The 20,300-nt window shown below is 37.2% G+C and overlaps 1 protein-coding gene across 7 annotated transcripts in view; it reads right to left on the bottom strand.

Annotated features, from left to right (window-relative positions):
- Window positions 1-20,300, bottom strand: part of LOC121902038 (storkhead-box protein 2-like) — a 134,126-nt gene that overhangs the window by 50,613 nt on the left and 63,213 nt on the right. Inside the window, exon 1 of one of the 7 annotated variants that reach the window (XM_042419222.1) lies at window positions 5,583-5,603. The exons of 5 other annotated variants lie outside the window; for them this stretch is intronic. The gene's annotated coding sequence lies outside the window, so the exon portion shown is untranslated. Of the gene's footprint in view, window positions 1-4,734; window positions 5,020-5,582; window positions 5,604-20,300 lie in introns of those variants that run through there. One more of the 7 variants, XM_042419219.1, reaches the window with a different exon arrangement.

Here is a 20,300-nt window from a genome sequence, read left to right as displayed (position 1 = left end):
TGTCACAGTGAGTACTTTTAGCATGTTGATGTTAGCATTTAGTGCAAAGCACTGCTGTGCAACCTCATAGAGCCACTAGCATGGTTGTAGACTAAGTGTTGTTCCTTTTGTTTCTTTTCCAAAGTACAGCATTAAATGCTGTGTATAAGTATACAATGCACTGTTAATGTGATATTCATATGGGTATTGGATGATCACTCCTAATAACTATTAAATACTTGTGCATATTGATGTCATAAGTAATTATCAATTGCCCAATTCAGAGATAATGTGTGGTGTGTCATGTGTATATACAAGTGTTCTCAGACCCTCACTTTTACCTGAAGACCATTTGTGGCCCAAATATCATCAATCACAATTCAATTACAAATTCAATTGGGCCAGATTTTAAAATCTAGAGATGTAGATGGGCCAGACATTTTCAGCAGCCTCTTTAAAAATCTTTTTTAGCTTTTGGTAATGACAAACTTTAAACAAATGCAAATGAATGTAGTAAAAAATAGCAATGTTTATTGTTTCACTTTTGAAATTAAAAAAAATGTTTTGGTCGCATATTTGACCGTGGCACATCACAATGCGCAGAAAAAGATTAAAAAAGAGCTATCAATGCACAGAATCATAAAAATTATAACAAGTGGCAATAACAGTAAACAATAACACACTATCTCTCTACCAGTATCTCCATATATGTTCACTAAAAGTGCTTGTTTTAGCCACTGACAGGCTTAGGTTGTATTATAAGTGTCTGACAACATTATGAAAAGGACCATACAGAGAAATAACACATTTTTCTTTACCTTTCACTTGATCCGACCTGTTTGTTATTGTGTCTAACCAAGTCTCACTCAAGGAGAATTCTTGCTCGGAAATCCTGTGAAAGTTGAAATCATCTAAATATTCAGCCATGACTTTGAAAATCTTTTAGATAACCCTAAGCTACACTTTCTGCACAAGCACTTTTAGTGGACGTACATTAACAGGGTGCAATTGAATTGGACGGGTGTATGTGGTGTGGCCAAGTGTTGTTGCCGTACCTAGCTGTCCAAGATGGCAGACCCATTTGCGCATGTGTTACTCACATCCCCAGTTGACTCAGATCCTGTAGTGACAGGCAGAATATGTTTGTATGTTCTGAATGGCCACACTAAGGCAGAGTGAAAAGCCGGCCACCATAGGGAGAAAAGACAGGGTTTGACATAATCTGATGCCCCGAGACAGTAGAAGTTTATGCATAGTATGTTGATTGGCAGACCAGTGACTAGCCAATCAAAGTCTGTGACATGAACACGTTTCAGGAGATGTCATCGTTTTCAAGATATCTGACAGATGAGATGCATTGTGATTTGCTAAAATACACGGCTGTTAGCCCCTTAGCCTCTTACTGGTGAATCTACTGGGTCACCAAATACGTTGTAACACCAGTGCTCAAAAAAATGTCAGCAAAAGAAACTTACAAGACTACAAAATGAAAGAGGGTTTTTTTTCATGGAAATATCAATACTGCAGCGATTGCGTTATGTCTTGCACAGTTTGCTGGCTAATTCACCAGCCGGCTAGCATCCTCAGTGCATAGACATGTCTTCTGTATGACTTTGACAGCAGTAGCCTCTGCAGGAGACACACAGCTCTTTTTAAGTGTTAATTACCAAGGTTTATAACTGACAACATATACAGTTCAGTTAAAACCAACAAAATGCTTGCTGTGGATCACCAGGAGTGTTTTTTATTACATTATTGAGGTGCAGCCTTCATCTCTGTGGCTCCTGCCAGCTTTATCAACATCTACCACAGAAATCACTCCTAAAGTACATATATTACAGCTGTTGCTCTGAAAAAGCCATCTTCTACACTGAGTGTTGCATTATGGGTTGATTTTACCATTAATGTTGCTATCTTGGCGATTATCTTAAAGTCTGTTTGTAGTGAGTGTGTTAGAGTTTGTCAGTACTAAAAGCGTTTTGTTAGCCCAGTTTAACCTGCAGGAGTTTCTGAAGGCTCATGTAATGTGTTTTTCTACCACGGAGGAAATAAATTCATGACAAGTGAAAACGGGTCCTAAGCATCTTCCGATGCCTCTACTGCAGAAATGGAATATGTCAAGCTGCCAAATACCACTGTGACAGATGATAAAGAGCTCAAAAAGACAGGCAGTCATATAAATGCTAACTGTCAGAGAAAATAACTCTTCACCGCTTCCAAGAGCTTGGTTGGAGAGTATGTGACTATGTAACTATACTATGATGTAAGTTACATTCAAAAAGTAACGTTATTTTTCCCAAAACAGCTGTTGGAAAAGGGGGGGTTGTCTTATAATCAGGGTTGCCTTGTATTCATATTATTATTTGTATTTGTACCTTAGGCCTGAGTACATTATGCCATTGAGAGTTACTGTGACTAAACACATTGAAAAACACTTTAAGGAGAAGGATGAGCTAAAAGTCAAGCTAGCTCTGACCACCGACTGGACAGCTCTCACAAATGAAAACTACATCACAACTTTTCTTAAAAATTAACCAGTTAGTTACCGGTTAATGGGTGTCGGTCTGTCAACAGCAAAATTAACCGAAACTCACATCCCTAGTTTAAACCTAAAGTAACTAACCTGAGGTTTAACCCAGCGTGAACACAAACAAATGACATTATGTTCTTTCTCTCACTGTTCAGTTAGTACATTTCTGCAGATCTCTCAGCATTTATTTAATTGTTAATGTTAATTTATTTAAGTTTATTATCAAGGTCTTCCATACTCACTGAAATATTATCATAAATTCTGTTTTCTCCTTATGTATTCCATACTATCTGGCTTTATACAAAATTCAGAGAAGCCTACATTTATACATCATTCATTTACTGATCCAATATGTGCCTAATATTATATTTTGCATATTTGTGTAATATATCAACATTACATATCAATAACTAAAAGAAAACCACCAAATCTAAAAGGGAACTTCACTGTTGTACATATTATGTATGATTAAAAACCAAACTTATGGGGAAAAAATTAGTTATTTTCATTTTTTGGCTGCCGGGCCTGTGAAAATATACCAGGGGCCAGTAAAACTCGTTATCTACTGGCCAGGTATGCCAGTGGGGAAAAATATTTCGTTAAACCCTGGAGGTGGGTTGTTAGTAGCCTTATTGTTGCTAGGCTAGCGAGTTTCTTTAAGTCCATTAATAATGTGTCTTTCAGCATTAATCAGCCCTAAAAGTGATCAGAAAGACCAGTTCAACTGGCGGCAGGTTGATTCATGTAACATACTGTACTTCCACAGTGGAAATGAAGCCCCAACAAGTAAGAGAGAGGTGACAGAGTGGGGACTGAATAAGCCCGCAGCGACGGCGCTGGGCTGTGAAGCGATTTGGCGTAGTAGCTGCACTAGGTATTGCAACTTCCAGGGTCATCACGTGACACTTCTTTATTAACAGAACTTTATCCATTCAGTCCAATAACATTTGGAAAGTCTAGAGATGCCGTGTGATCAATTGATTTGATTCCGTTCATGTGTGGGGGAGGCCAGCAGAGCTCTCAAGCGCCCATGCTCTTACCCGACTTGGGTGAACTAGGATTCAAGTGCTCATGCTATATGGGTCTAACCATGACCAAATCGTCTTTCAAGCCGCCAGTAACGGCCGGTGTCTCAAATAATAAGGAGTTCAAACAGACAGTCTGTCAGAGAAAATAATTCCCACCGCTTCCAAGAGCCTGACACAAAAGTGGAAATTATGTCTGCTGTGATGAAAGTAGTTCATGTTCTACTTTTATGTTTTATAATCAGGGTCATCAAATATTCGAGCCAATATCGTAGATTTCTTCTCCGTTGTGTCTCCCTACTTGTAACATATTTGCCTGTTGTATTTATTGTATAACAGATTCTGCTGCTGCTCCTCCTATATCTACCACTGCTTTTTACCATGACTACTACTGCTTTCATTTCTTCTCTTGCTGCTGGTGAAGAATGAACAGACTGACCAAAGTCACATTAAAGACAGAATACAGTACGTTATTGTGTACTTGTCATCAGTCTGGAGTGAAAACATTAACTATTGAGTTTTATTCTTGTTTTCCCGATTCTATATCAGTAGTGCACTGTCTGATCCAGTCATGCCAATAAAATCACCGTGATGAGGGTAAAGAAGAGCCATTTTATAGTAGCAGCTGTTACTTTACAGCCCTGCTCACTCCATTACTATTAGATTGTTAAAAAACAGTGAAAGAGCTGTCAGGAAAGGAGGAAGAGGAAATGATAAATTGGGAGAGAGAGATTAGGAGAGGAAAAATGTGATGCAGAGAAGAGAGCAACTGTGTGAAGCAGAGTGGTGAGAGAATAAAAAAGAGAGTGATAGAGAGAGTATGGAGGTACATTGATCGCCCGTGTCTCTCTCACTGCAGTGGTAGTAAACAATCAGCCAGCCTCCTTTGTCCACAAGACTAAACCACACCCCCTCCTTTTGTCATACTCTCCCTCCCTCTTACCATCTCTGTCTCACAATCCATTTCTCTCTCCCTCCTTTTCTCTTGCTGTCTGTAAACCTAAATTATGTGTCCCTCTTACAGTATGTGTGCATCTATCCCTCTATCACTCGTCCCTTCCTCTGTCTCTCTGTAGAGCTATGACGCTGTGTTGCTAATGCTAACTAGCAGTTGTTGCTTGCAAACTAGCTAATGAACGATGAAATAGACACACACAGAGAGAGACAGACTAACAGACAATGCGACACGCAAATTCATACCTTGGCTAATAGTAATCCACGCCTTTAGTAAAAAATAGAATCCAGTTTAAGGGCCCAGAGTAGCTTCTGATGGTAGCGCAGCTCTCTCTCTCTCTCTCTCTCTCTCTCTCTCTCTCTCCCTTTCACCCACACACACACACACTAGCTCATCCTCTGTCACACACATACGCTGCTGCTCCTCCCCCTCCCCACACACACACACACACACGCAGGCGTCCTCCTTCTCTGTTCTCACGCGTATACACACACTCTCTAGGACCCCCTCCCCTCTTTTCCCACACACACACAAATGAGCATTCAGTCAAGGGCTACCCACAATCCCTTGCGCCACACAAAGACAAGGGGGTGTGACCAATCACACACCGCCTCACTCTGCACCTATGTTTTTTTCCCTCCCTCACTCCGACATACAAGCTTGTGGGCGGGCTGCCGAGAGGGTTGCCATAACAACGCATCCCCAGTTGCTCTTTGTTGCGATCACTCTTGCATTTACACACACACACACACACACGCACGTACACATACACACAGTCTCCACAGTCTTTTCCTTTTAAGATCTCTGTAACATGTCTCTGCGCTGCTGCATACATCTCTGTTACGTGTGTGTGTGTGTGTGCACATGCTCTTAGCCGGTGTTGCAGTACAGCAGCTGGGTTCTGGTGTGACCCAGTTAGAACACTAAGGCTGGATGTAGGACACACACACACACACACACACACACACACACACACACACACACATACAGATACAGCCAACAGAACATTCCAGAACTATGGAATGGTTACTTATATAAATATGCTAAATATGTATGATAATTAAGCAATATTACACGAGGGGGTGTGCTTTACCGTCATTGTTGGCACGACAGTGATGCGGTCGAACGAGGCGCTTGCGCCGAGTTCCGTAAGCGTCACCATTTATCAACAAAATAAAAGATATAAACAAAATGTATTCGTATTGTGAGGCAGTTCGCTTTAAAAATAAAACTTTTTGCTTGTGTTATCTCCGTTTCCATGGAAATACATATGGGGTATGACTAATACCTGGAAAATAATAACTCACGTCAGTAGAATCCTATGTAATAAAACCTAGTTAACTACTCCAGCAAGTAGGTCGACCCTTAGTAACGACCTAGCAACAGAGACGATTTTTAGTCCCTGATGACTCAGCCAGCCAACTTCAGCTAATGCTTTCTGGAGATCACGGCATTTCCCAAACTGAATAAATACCTCACATATAAACACAAAACTGCTTTGCTAGCTCAATCTCGTTGTAACTAAGATATCTGCTGAAAAAATATTTTTTCCATGGACAGATCTAGCTACTTTGTCCGCAAACTTCACAGACATTTTTAAGCTAGTAGCGCCGTAGCACCAGCACAGCCAATGGAAGATGTCGGCGTGGAAGTTGAGATATACTCTCATCTGAAGGGAAAATGGCTACGTTTTGCTGTGTATGGGGGTGCCAGGTAACGATGAAGAGTGAAGAAGGGTTCGGGTTTTGTGTGTGTGTGTGACTGTGTAACTCGTCCCACAATCTGAGTTCAGTCCACTCGGCAAAGGGTCTGTTTTGTTTTTCCCACAACCCCTAATCAGTTCAGTTCAATCCAGTTTCACAAACATAAAGACAACTCAAAACTCCGCTCCGGGTTTTCACCGCAGACCCCCCAACAAAACAAAACAAACCAAAGACACTAGTAAAACAACACAGTACATAAAATAAAGCCAACAGAAACGTCAGATAGGTCGGAACACCGTGTTTAAGTATACATCTTCAAACGTGACAGTTACGGCTGAAATTACAACAGAAAAAAAACAGTTTGCCAAGTTCATATATTTCCGCAATTCAAATCAACCACCAGAAATGACTGTTGTCAGCGCAACGTCATAGTCTGTAGCTCTATTGAATGGCGGAGTAATGTTTTTTTTAGCGATGAGGCTTTTTTCATTTGAGCACGGCTAGGTGTGCTGTCATGCTGATTTGAGCACGTTCTAAATGTCTAGTTGACCAATTAGATTGCTTGGTCGGAACTAAGTGTTGTATAATATATGTATACAACACATGTAATAGTTCCAGTACAGTAAAGCTACATCTTAGTGTTATCACTGTATGTTTCCTAGCAACAACAAAGTGTTTGTCTGCAATATTTTTTCTTTATAATTCCTGTCTAAGCTAACAATTGTATTGGAAAGGATCACACATTGGCTTGATCAATCATGTCTGAGTCTAAATGTAAACAAGACAAAAGGTATGTTTTTCTCTAAAACTATGGTAAAACCTCCTAATGCTGATACTTTCATCAAAGGTGAAAAAATTGATATAGTTACTGATTTTGAATATCTTGGTGTGTACTGGAGCCAAATTTGAACTTTAACATGAAACATGTTTAAAAAACGGTTAAAACCATAAAGCACAACTTAGCAAATTTTAGACATATTAGAAACTGTCTCTCTTTGGACGCAGCCAAGATATTTATGCATGCTATGATTCTTTCCCATATGTCTTATTGTATCACATGTTGGGGGCAGGCTGGAGAAACAGCCATAAAACCTCTAGAGTCCTTATACAAACAAACTCTAAAAACTCTGGACAAAAATCCAGTGCATTTCCATCACTGTAGGGTACTGGAGAAATACAATTTACTGAGCTTTGACAATTTTAGATTATTCTCAAATTTGTGCCTAGTTTATAAAATTTTAAATGGTTTGGCCCCTCCTCCACTATGTGACTTTGTGTACACTCGCTCAGTAAGTTCTATTAGATCCTCCAGAATATCATCTATACAAGATTGTACCATACCATTTTGTCGCACTGCATTTGAGCAGTCAGCTTCCTCTGTGAAAGCCAAAACTCAGTGGAATGCCCTACCTGATGATATGAAGAACTGTAGTTCAATCAATACATTCAAGGCCAAACTAAAAAATCAACTAGAGACGAATCAGCTGTGTGACCACTGAGTCTAGTTTACATTATTAATTTTTTGTTTTGTTTTGTTTTGTTTTGTTTTTTTGCTTTGTACTGTTTGTTGTTGTGCTGTTGTATGTTTTGATTGTGGGGGACTACATGTAACCGACAGGTTGAGTCCTCCCCACCATTTGAGGTCGCTACATAGCTGTAGTATCCCAGTCGCTTCCCGTCCCACACACCAGAACCAAGTTTCCCCAATCAGTGGCACATTAACAGAGTAGCACAGTTATCCATTGTCTTCCTCTTGCTGCTGCTGCTCTGTTTGGTGCCATGCTCTCACACTTTGTGTCCCCCATGGCCTGATGGTATTGATTTGAGTTATACAGCCGAGGTAACCTTATTTTATCCTTGTGTGTTTCGGTAAATGTAAAAAATAAAAAAAAAGAGACGATTGGCCTAACCTGTGTTTTTTTTTTTTTTGTCTCTGCCACTGCTGCTTTGTTATACCTGAAACTCACTTGATTTTTAATTTCTTTTATTGAGTTTTAAGTGCTAGGTTTTATTCAGTGATCTTAGTGTATTTATGTTTTATTTCTTTTAGTATACTCCTAATTTGTTTTACATTTGGTGGTGGTTGTGAAGTTTACTTGGTGTAACTTATTTATTGTTTTTAACTAGCTGATTCATACAGATGTGGTGCTAACATTTAAAAGGTGGCTTTGTGCTTTTATTTATTTATACTTCTTGTGTGCATATATATTGTGATTTGTTTGTAGTGTTAACGCCAACCTAAACTGTAACACCTTTGTATGTTTCCTTTTTTTAGTCAATTCCTCCACCTCCCTATTTTATGTGTTTTTTTAAAAAAAATCTTTTTAATATGTTTTTTTAAAATTATTTTAGGATCATTTACTAATGTTCTTCAGTTTGATGTTTTTTACATCCTCTATTTTTTACCGCCATTTATTATATGCTGCATCATTGAAGAAGATTAAAAAACAACAACTCTTTTTAATACCTTAAAAAAACCACGTCTCTGTTAATTCTTTTTGTGAAACTTACCTGTGTGATCGAAGTAAGAATTCGTTTGATGTATTCCCTGGGTGGAATTCCCAGGGTGGCGTTGTCGGATTTTTAACTTAGTCTAACTTGAGTTTTTAGACAATCCCTCATCGGGTTGCATACGAATGCAAATTAGCTTTGAGCTAACTCTGGTGCAGTGCATCTTTAATGTTTAAAACTGCACACTGTCCCAATCAATAAATCAAATCAAATTTTGGCTGATTTCTGCTGTTTGTCTCCACCTTGTGTCTGTATTTTAGCAAATATTTGACCAATTGAACAATAAAACATGTAGCATTAAGGACTGCTAAAGTTGGAGGAAAAGCATCGACCACTATTAGCATCATAGTTTTGTTGAGGTTGCATTACTGGATTTTAAAACTTATTTTCCTGTTGAAGCCTTAAAGACCATCATGAGTGCGAGAGATGCTCACCCCAACTTCTGACTGTGAATCCACTGATAAATTTTCACATCAGTGTTATCATTTAACGTTATTAGAGAGCGATAGGATGATAAGGTTGATACTGGTGATATAGAATCAAATTTATAACTGCTGGCTAAGGATAAGTGTAAATATGGTATGATTGTTATTCATGTCGGTGGGAATGACTCCTGATTATGCCAATCGGAGGTCACCAAAATTAATATTGACTCATCTCTGTGCTTCCCACCCAAAACCACATAGAAACTGTGTCCCCTGACCACTTAAATCAATTAAATCTAAAATAATCACCACTGCAATAGTACAACAAAATAGGAGAATTAAATATGGACCCTTAAACATTAGATCTCTGCCATCTAAAGCTGTATTAATAAACAATCTAATTACTTAATAGCTTTAGCACTGCATTTATCTCATTATTAGACTCAATTGGCTTCTCTGAGTGTATACAAACTCACTGTCTTAATCACACCCTTGACCTTATTCTGGCTTATGGCATCGAAAATGAATATTTAATAGTTTTTCCACATATCATATTATATCAGACCATTACTCAATAACGTTTGAATTCCTATTACTGGACTAACACCATTAGACACAGCACTATGAGATAGACATCTGATAGTGTTGTAGATAAATTTAAGGAAGCCATTCCATCAGTACTGCATCCAATGCCATGTCTCAATACAAGTACTACTCCTACGTTAACTTTAGTCCCTCCTAAATTGATAATCTTTTTGATAGTGGCTGGCTCATTGCAAATGACACTCGACTCCATTGCCACTTTAAAAAAAGAAGATAATAAAACTATTGTTTTATTATCTTCTTTTACCAATAGGTTAGCACCATGGTATGACTCCCAAAACCCGCAAATTAAAGCGAACATCGTGAAAATTTGAAAGGATATGGCGTTCCACCAAACTGGAGGAATCTCGTTTAGTCTGGCAAGATAGTCTTAAAATATATAAGAAGACCCTCAGTAATACCAGAGCCACCTATTACTCATCATTAATAGAGGGAAATAAAAACAGCCCTAGGTTCCTTTTCAGCACTTTGGCTAGGCTGACAGTCATAACTTTACTGATCCATGTATTCCTATAGCTTTCAGTAGTAATGACTTCATGAGCTTCTTTAATGATAAAATTTGAACAATTAGAGACTTAATTCATCACCTCCTGCCCCCAACTGGCACTAATTTATCCTCAAACACAGGAACCACAGAAACAGCTGTAAAACCTGATATATATTTAGACTCTTTTTCTCCCATCCCAACTAGGCTGCTTAAAGAAGTTTTACCCTTAGTTAGCACTTCTTTACTAGATATTATCAATCTGTCATTATTAACCAGATATGTAGCACGGTCCTTTAAAGTAGCTGTAATTACACCTCTTCTTAAAAAGCCTACTCTTGATTCAGGCATTTTACCCAACTATAGACCTATATCTAATCTTCCCTTTCTCTCTAAGGCTGCATTTACAGTGCCTGGTACAAGTGACCCAATTCCAATTTTTTGCTTACATGTGGCACAGATCAGATATGTATTATGAATGTGTAAACAGGAAAAAAGCACATGGAATCAGATATTCTCAGATCCATTTCAAGCCTCAATCATATGTGGAAATAAATCTGATATTAATCGGATATCTGCCAATGCAACTGTCATCTAAATGGACAGATCGGATATTCCCAGTCATTGCGATTCATATGTCATTGAAAATGCAACCATCTTATACTTTTCCACATTTTCAATTATGTATAATGTTTTCATGTGCACAACTACTCTCTGCTGAAAAACAAACAAGTACAGTGAAAGTGAAATGGAGGACGAGGGCTCAAGCCAGTGGACACCTGCCGAGGTTACCTGTCTTTTAAACCTTTGGGGTGTAGAGTCGGTGCAGGCCAAAATACAGAGTTTATACCAAAACAGATCAGTTTATAAAGAAATTTCAGCCCGTATGGGAGAGCGAGGTTTTAAACGCTCGTGGATTCAGTGTCAACGCAAAATCAAGAGCTTAAAAGCGAAATACAAGGAGGTTAAAGACCGCAACAGCAAGAGTGGCAGTGGTTGTATTACATGCCCCTTCTATGACCAAATGGAAGTCATTTTAGGTGACAAACCTTGCTGCCGACCACCTGAGATACTAGATAGCTCCCGACAAGAAGCAGCATCGTCAGTAGACAGGGAAGACACGGAGTGTGATTACATTACTGGTAAGGAAGAACTAAAGTTATTGCTGACATTTAATAAAGTAGCTGGCATATAACATTAGCCATTGTCAGATGAGAAAAAGTGATGTGATATTATCAATAATGTTAGCGTTAGCCTATTTGTTTAGAAACAAGGGTGTAATGATGTTACTGGCTGGCTAGTTATCATCATTACTAATTATCGTTACATAAGCATGATGACATCACATACTTAACCTAACCTGGCTAGTTAGCTGAGTATCGTAATGTCATTTCTAATTTGGTGATGACAACAATACTCTAAATAATATGCTACGGCAATACAACAAGCTATATCAAAAATTTTGTTTTTGTTATTATAGTCTATATAGTTCAGTAATGTTAGTCCTGTTTGTTGAGGGTAATTTTGAATACCTTTATATCAGTCACTTTTTATGTTACAAGACAACATTTGCCTTTCACCAGATGAGCTTCCTGACACACCAGAGACCACCTCATCTAGTGAGAAAACAACCTCATCCAGTGTGACCACCAAAGAGGCGACATCAAGGGTCTCAACACCAACACCTGGCACACACCAACAGGAGTGTAGTGGATCCGTTACGATTTCATAATGCCATAGTAGTCATTGTTCCTCAGAAAATATTGTCTCTCGTTTTTACAAATAGTTATTTCAGTCATTTAAGGTATTGTACATCCTTTCACACAAAATTGTTAATAGAACAAGACAGCTAGAATGATAGGGGTGCACAGTGCAGTAATCCATAAAGAAAAGTAATAAAGTAATCCATAAACAATTTGCTCACTATATAAAGAAATTAATTATGTCTTTCTACAGGTGCATCTACAACACGCAAGAGGGGGAAAAACAAAATGGAATCCACAGTGGAGATGCTTGGCCAGAAGATTAAAGATTCCCTCTCAGAGACAGATGACACCAAGCTTCAGCTTAAATTGCAAGCAGCACTGTACACCCACGAGTTAAGGATTATGACCCTGTTTACACAGGTCCTTGCAGGAAGACAATCTCCCCAGCCTGAGATGCCACCCCTTCACCCAGGCCGTACCACCCAGTCAAGCTCATACCCGGATCATGTCCACCCTCCCTTGGTTTGGTCAAGATTATGCCCATCCTGCTCCCTTTCACCAGGACCATGCCTGTCTTGCTCCCTTTTACTGGGATCACAAATGCCCCATTCCTCTTTTTCACCAAAATGATGCCCACCCTCTTCCTCGCCTTCACCAGGATTATGCTTCTGGTAGTCCCTCTCGCCATTCACACCCTCCATTTTTTCAAGAGGATCATACCCTCCTCCCTCCTCCTTTTCCCCATGATACCTAACCTTCACCCTCTCACCAGGCCCACATCTACTCTCAGCCAACATTCCTGCTCAGTCAAAGCCAAGCAGCCCCCAACCGCAATCTGCAACTCCCCAGCCATTTCAGGATGACTAGTCCAACTATACTGATAACAAGATGATAGGTGTAGTTCAACCCCCCCAATGAAACAATGAAAGGTGTTAGTGGCATACAAGCATTTGAGCTTTCTCCTGTTGACTAGAGGAGTTATGTCATCCAGTCTGGATGTTGAATGTCATGTTTGCCTTTGTTTTTGTTATGGGTTCAAGATCTATTCCATTCGAGTCACTAAATACAGTTTAACTAAAAACAAATTCAGCATGAAGAATGTGGACTTGACTTTATTATTGTACAATTGAGACACTTTCAGTGTAACATTGCTGTACTCATGTTTTCAGCAAAAAATATATATACTGTGTCAAAATAAAATGCTTAAAATATAAAACTATTAATATGAAATTGGCATTTACATTTGCCCGCGTCATTACAGTTTTAGCCTACAGTAGCCTATATGTGACTAATTGTTCAGTCAGTGCCTCTCTGATTCTTAATGGTTGGGTGTCTGCAACACCCGATGGGTCAACAGCCTCTGGTGGTATGTCAGGAGGTCCAGCTGCATTGGGATCCACATGCACTGTATGCCTTGTTGTGTTTTTCGCATATATTATGCAGAGTGCAACATACACAGATGATTGTAGGGACCAATGATATGTCTACATCAAGACGTTTTGCCAGACACCTCAATCGACCCTTTAAGCGAATGAATGCACACTCTTCCGACATTCTAGCCCCACTTAATCTCTGGTTGAAGTAACCCTGGTCTTCGGTCAGATACCCAGTCTCAGGGTAACCCTTCATCAGCCATGACCAAAGTGGGTAAGCTGGATCCCCTAGCAGCATGATGGGCACTTGTGTGTCTTGGATCTGAGGTCATGAAAAATCAGAAAATATATAATTACAGCTCTCATACTGAAGAGAAATGTGATCATGGCATGACAATGCAAATCCAGGTTAAGGTTTTCAGTTATTTAATTGTACGTCAATATCAGTGATCCATACTGCATTACAAAAACTGTCTATATGATTGGTCATGATCCTAAAATCCTAAATCCAAATATGTCATTACTTAAATGTACAAACAATTATTATGGTAAGATTAGATATGGGATAAACAACAGATCAGGTCATGGTTATTGACTTTTTAAAAGCATAAGAGAGAGGGAATTTGTGCTTGATTTCAAAATAGAAAAAAAAGGCAAAAATTGTTAATGTAAACACTTTATATCTTCATTATAGTGTTGTGTATATAATTCAACAACAGGGATTTATTTTCAGTGTCATTTGATTTTTCTAGTGAATCTTATTATTTCTCACATGAAAAATGTCATTCTGGGTAACAGTAATGGATTTTGAAATTATTAAAATTTCTGCCATTGTTGGCATATAAAGGTTTACAGATATTCATGGTTAGAGCTAAACAAATAATTACTCATAATCAATACTTATGAGTAAATAAAGAGTGGAGAGTTGAGTTGTGTAGTGTAATGTTTTTAAAAATGTACCTAATTGTTTATAATATAAATATGCTTTGAACACCAGAATTGACGCAACACGTCATTGAACCATGTACATGTTTTCTTGACTGTACATGACAAAATAACGTAACGTTTGGAAAGAGTACTCCTCCTTCTACCATGCCATAAATATCAGAATTCCAAAGAACCCTGGAGTCATGGACACTTCTGGGTTATCCTATGTTGATATTAGTGAAACTATGGGAAAAAAAAACATTGAACATTTTCACTTCAAGTACACATTTAGGGAGCACAGAAAACAATGATATCAATTCACACCCCTTACAAAAAAGTGCCATTTTGACCCAGTATCAACATGGTGTTTTTATTATTTATACCATACCATGGTATTTGCCAGGATTATGATAAACTCTTATAGTGTTATTAGAGTATATACAATCTTTGCCATGCTACTACCATAGTGACTGAATTATCACAGTATAACCATGGTATTATGATAATACCATGGTACTATTTTGTAAGGGAAGTTATACTATTTAATGATTTAATGGTTTAATTTACTGATACTATTTAACCACAATGTAACTGATGATAATAAATGATTCCACCATATGTTACTACAATGTTTTTTCATTAGGCATATCAATTATATCTGTCCTTACCAAAATCTGTGGTTCACAACTGCTTGCAAGATAACAGAATGCCCCCCCTTTCGATGAAAGTAGTCAGAGTGGTTTTCAGGTGGAGCGATGATAGGTATATGGCTCCCATGGATGACCCAAGTGCATTGGGGGAAACCCCAGTGGGTCTTGAATCCATGAAGGATGGTTTGGAGCTCCTCACCTTCTGGCAGTTAGATGTAATCATGCATTATCTCGTATCGCATGGCCTGGCAAAACTCGTGCCAGTGTGCGATAACCAGCTCCTGTAGCAAGCCACCATAGTCCAACTCCAACATGCTTCTGCACTGGGATTGCCCAGCAAAATCATGTATCCTCATAGGAGAGCCTTGGCCATAACCGCTCACACAACATGTCAAATGTTTCTTTCCGCATTCGAAAGTTGCTGACCCACTGTTCCTGGTCAATGGTTCCAACAACACGATCCCAATAATCTTGAGTCCTTTTCCGCATCCACACATCCCTCTGAACCAATGTAGCAATGATCATTGCTCTCCTCTTTCTTCTCCACTTTAAAATGTGTAAAAATATGACATTTTGTGGACCTCTAAAGATGCTTTGGAAAGCAACAGCTTGAATTATTATTTCAGTTTTGTTTGCATCCATTGCAAATGGCGGATTGTTTGCTTCCATTTCGGTAACCAAACCCTTGTTTATTCATGCGGGTTGTTTCAAGTGTTAAGCAAATGTAAACACTGGTATCGGTATCGGTCGCTTGTAAGAGTAGATGTAAATAGATGGTCAAAAAAAATGGGTATAGAAATTGGAACCTGGCATCAAGACATTCAGTGTAAATGCAGCCTAAGATCCTTGAGAAAGCAGTACATAACAATAGTTTATTTGAGGATTTTAAGTCAGGATTTAAAGCGCATCATAGCACAGAGACAGCACTGGTGAAAGTTACAAATGACCTCCTAACTGTATTGAACAAAGGACTTCTCTCTGTACTTGTCTTGTTAGATCTTAGGGCTGCATTTGACACCAGTGACCATCACATCCTATTACAGAGACTGGAACATTTAATTGGCATTAAAGTAACTGCATTAAGCTGATTTAAATCTTATTTATCAGACTGATTTCAGTTTAAACGATCAATCCTCCACGCATGCAAAAGTTAGATACCATGTTCCTCAAGGTTCTTTGTTTGGACCAATACTATTTACATTATATATGCTACCCAATTATATTTATCAATGAAGCTGGATGAATCCAATCAGTTAACTAAGCACCAAGCATGCCTTACGGACATACAGACCTGGATGATTTGCAATTTTCTGCCACTAAACTCAGACAAAACTGAAGTTATCGTGCTTGGCCCTAAAAACCTTAGAAACACATTATCTAATGATATAGCTACTATGGATGGCATTACCCTGGCCTCCAGCACCACCGTAAGGAATCTGGGAGTTATCTTTGATCAGGATATGTCCTTTAACTCCCACATAGAACAATTTTCAAGGACTGCCTTTTTTCACCTACGTAATATAAAATCAGGCACATCCTCTTCCAAAAAGATGCAGAAAAACTAGTCCATGCATTTGTTACTTTGAGGCTGGATTATTGCAATTCCTTATTATCAGGCTGCCCTAACTAGTCTCTAAAGACTCATCAGCTGGTCCAGAATGCAAATGCATGTGTACTGACAAAAACTAAGAAAAGAGATCATATTTCTCCAATTTGAGCTTCTTTGCACTGCCTCCCTGTAAAATCCAGAAAGGAATTTAAAATCCTTCTCCTCACCTACAAATGTACTATTAGAACAATGACTGTATCAGATCACGCCATGGTCATTCTAACAGTGAAGTTGAACTCAAAGAAAGGAAATACTTATGGAGGATGAATAATTTACAAGATGCTGGTTTAAAAGAGATGGTTAAAAAACACTAAATGAATATCTGAAATTAAATGATACAGAAGAAATTAACAGTATAATTTTGTGGGAAGGGGAGAAAGCTGTCTTAAAGGAAGAAATAATAAGGTGTTCATCAGTAAAGACAACAGGAACAAATTTAGACTGAACTTGAACTTCAAATAAAAGTATTGGAAGACAAACATAAAAAAATCATGACCTCACATGACCTGAAATTAAACAAACAACTAAAGAAGAAAAGTGCCGAAAGATAGAACGTTAACAGAAGAAGTCACTAATACTTACAAAACAAAAACATTATGATGATGATGGAGGACCAAAATCCATGAAAATTTTAGCCTACAGGCTTAAGAAACAAAAAGGTAAATCTTATGTTACTAAGTTAAAGGATGACACATCAAAAATTCTAACAGATAAAAGTGATATTGCAGAAGCTTTTGCAAAATACTATGAGGAACTATATTAGGATGAAACCAACAACACAGATATGAGAAGAATGGAAATATACCTTAATAACCTTAAGTTAAAACAAGTCTCATAATCACAGAATGTGAATCTTATTAAAATAGTAACAGAAATATCACAACAATTTAGGAAATTAAAAAAAGAGACACAAATTTTTATTTTATAAATATATAATTTTATAAGGAGTTCAGAGAATTATTGACACCTCTATTACTAAAAGCCTATGATTTTGTCTTAGAATCAGGTAAATGGGCATCAACATGGAATTCATCTGTAATTACAGTTAGTCATAAAGACAGAAAGGATATAACAGATAGATCTTCTTATTGACCAATATCATTACTGAGTACAGACAAAAAAAATATTAACATCTATTATAGCAAATAGGCTTAAAGATATTTTACCAGATATAATAGATAGAGATCAGTCTGGATTTATTTCAAATAGATTTTTATCTGATAATATAAGACGCACTTTAAATATAATTGATTATTCACAAAAAATAAGAAAGATCTACTTTTGGTGACACTTGATGCAGAAAAAGCTTTTGATAGAGTCTTGTGGCCATACATTTTCATAACAGTAAAAGCATTTGGTTCTCACCCTAAATTTCTTTCATGGTTAAAATTAATGTATAAATACCCAGTTGCTCAGGTGAGAGTCAATTGTACTCTGTTAAGACGCTTTCATATACGAATGGGGACCAGACAAGGAGACCCACTCTCTACATTGATTTTCGCTCTGTGTATGGAACCACTTGCTGAAGTGATCCGACAGCAAGACAAAATAAAGGGGTTAACTATAGGCCAGGAATGTCATAAATTAGCATTGTATGCAGATGATGTCATCTTATACTTTACCTCTCCTGAACACTCACTTCCAGAACTGATGAAAATAATAAAAGAATATAGTGATAATTCAGGATATAAAATTAATGAACATAAACTTGAGTCTATATGTATAGGTAAACAACAGACAGACAATTCTAAAGGAAACCTCAGATTTAAGTAGAACCAAAGTACAATAAAATATCTAGGAATAACAATCCAGCATGATTTAAGCAAAATTTATGATGTCAATTATCAGAATCTAGAGTAAAAATCTGAACAGGTGGAAAACAATACCTGACTCTATTTTTAATAGAGTAGATACAATTAAAATGATGGTCCTCCCCCAGTTCCTCTTCCTCATTCAGGCCCTACTGGTTTCAATTCCTTCACAATTTTTTAAAAGATGGAATGGAATGATAACTGATTTTATCTGGAATAACAAAAGGAAAAGGGTCAAACTTAAAACACTAATAAAATCTAAAGAACAGGGTGGATTAGCACTCCCAGAGATATTTTCATGCCACACAAATAAAGATCATAATGAAATGGACTAATGATAACACAAAAGCTAAATGGTTTATGATAGAAAAAGAACTAGCTCCTTTTTCAACAAAGACATTACCCTTTATAGATAAGAAAGATATCACACAATTGAAAGGGCAAAACACATGGACTAATAACACTCTATACAATTGGAAACAAATTTGTAAAAAATATAAAATAAATAATGAAGTATTTTATCTTAGAGAAATGGCATGGGACCTTAAATTTAAACCAAACAAAATGGATAATGTATTGGTCATCAATAGGACTGCAAATATACTCACAAATGCTAATTAAAATTGATGTCAATTCCTTCAAAGTTATATCAAATGGATTTGATTTAGCCCAGTCAAATTTTATAAATACTTACAACTTAGAAACTATATCAACAATTTTCACAAAAGAGAAGGAAACAAAGAGCAGCACCCTTTAACAAGATTTATGATTTTTTTTAAAACTATAATATGGACACCAAGAAATTCTTAAATATATAAAATACTACAGGATAATATTGAACACAAGATACAATAAGGACAAAGTGGAACTTAGAACTAGGTGAACAGTTATAAGAGGAGGACTGGGAAAACGCATATAAAGCAATACATTAAAACAACAAATTCTAGATATTGGAGGGAGTACTAATGGAAAATATACACAAGATTTTTTATTACACCAAAAGTACAACCAAAATTCACAATATCCATTAAAACAGACTGTTGGAGAAGGTGCAGCGAAAATAATGTCCGTCATTCACATATTTTCTTTTTCTGCCCATTACTAAAAACATTCTGGCAACTTATCAAATTAAACAGGCACCTGAACCAAAGTATATTATTTTAGGTATATCACCACCTGAACTTACATTAGAAATAGAAAGATATCTATATAGGATACTTAGAATTGCAGCTATGAAACAGATAACAAGGAACTGGCTAAAACCTACTCCACCTTTATTTAACATCTGGAAGGAAAATGTTAACAGTAAATGGAAAGAATAACTTATAGAATTAGAAATCAAGGACAGGAACATTTGAAACGGTGGCATAAATGGATTAAATATGTGGACCATAATTAAACAATATTGATAGTTTCAGCCCTGAAGAGTTAGAAGAATTAATGTCCTTCCTTTTTCTTTGTGTATGTATATATTATTGAGTTATTCATTTTATTTTATTGCCTCTTTTCTTTATTATTAATATTATATTTCACACTAAAAACATATAAATGTTGCAGGAATGATGTAGGTATAAACAACATCATATGTATAACTCTTGCACTCCTGCAATAAAATATTTTTTAAAAAAAGAAAAAAAGATACGATTGTATTTTTGGTGCCCCCTATGGGTCAGGCAATTTGAGCCACTTTGAGCTATGGCAGAAAACAAATAATAAAAATAAACCAGGACAAACATATAAGGGTTCTAACCCCTTTGGAGTTTGATCCCTAATAAACCAAGACAAACATAGAACCTAATAATTTAATAATAAAAATAATAAAAAACTGGCACAAACACAGAATGTTTATACACCTTCAGGTTTTGAAACCTAATAAGCAATTAATGACTTAGGCAACTATTTATAAAAGCAACACTGAAGTCTTTACAGCATCTTCCCCCACTTCAGAACAGTGGGACACAACTTGATGCTCACACGTTGCTTAGATAATGCATGCAAGGAGGGATTAA

This window comes from Thunnus maccoyii, chromosome 8, assembly GCF_910596095.1.
Source record: "Thunnus maccoyii chromosome 8, fThuMac1.1, whole genome shotgun sequence".
Taxonomy (NCBI): domain Eukaryota; kingdom Metazoa; phylum Chordata; class Actinopteri; order Scombriformes; family Scombridae; genus Thunnus; species Thunnus maccoyii.
The sequence above is the reverse complement of the archived record's forward strand: the minus strand, read 5'-3'. Positions and strand labels throughout refer to the sequence as shown.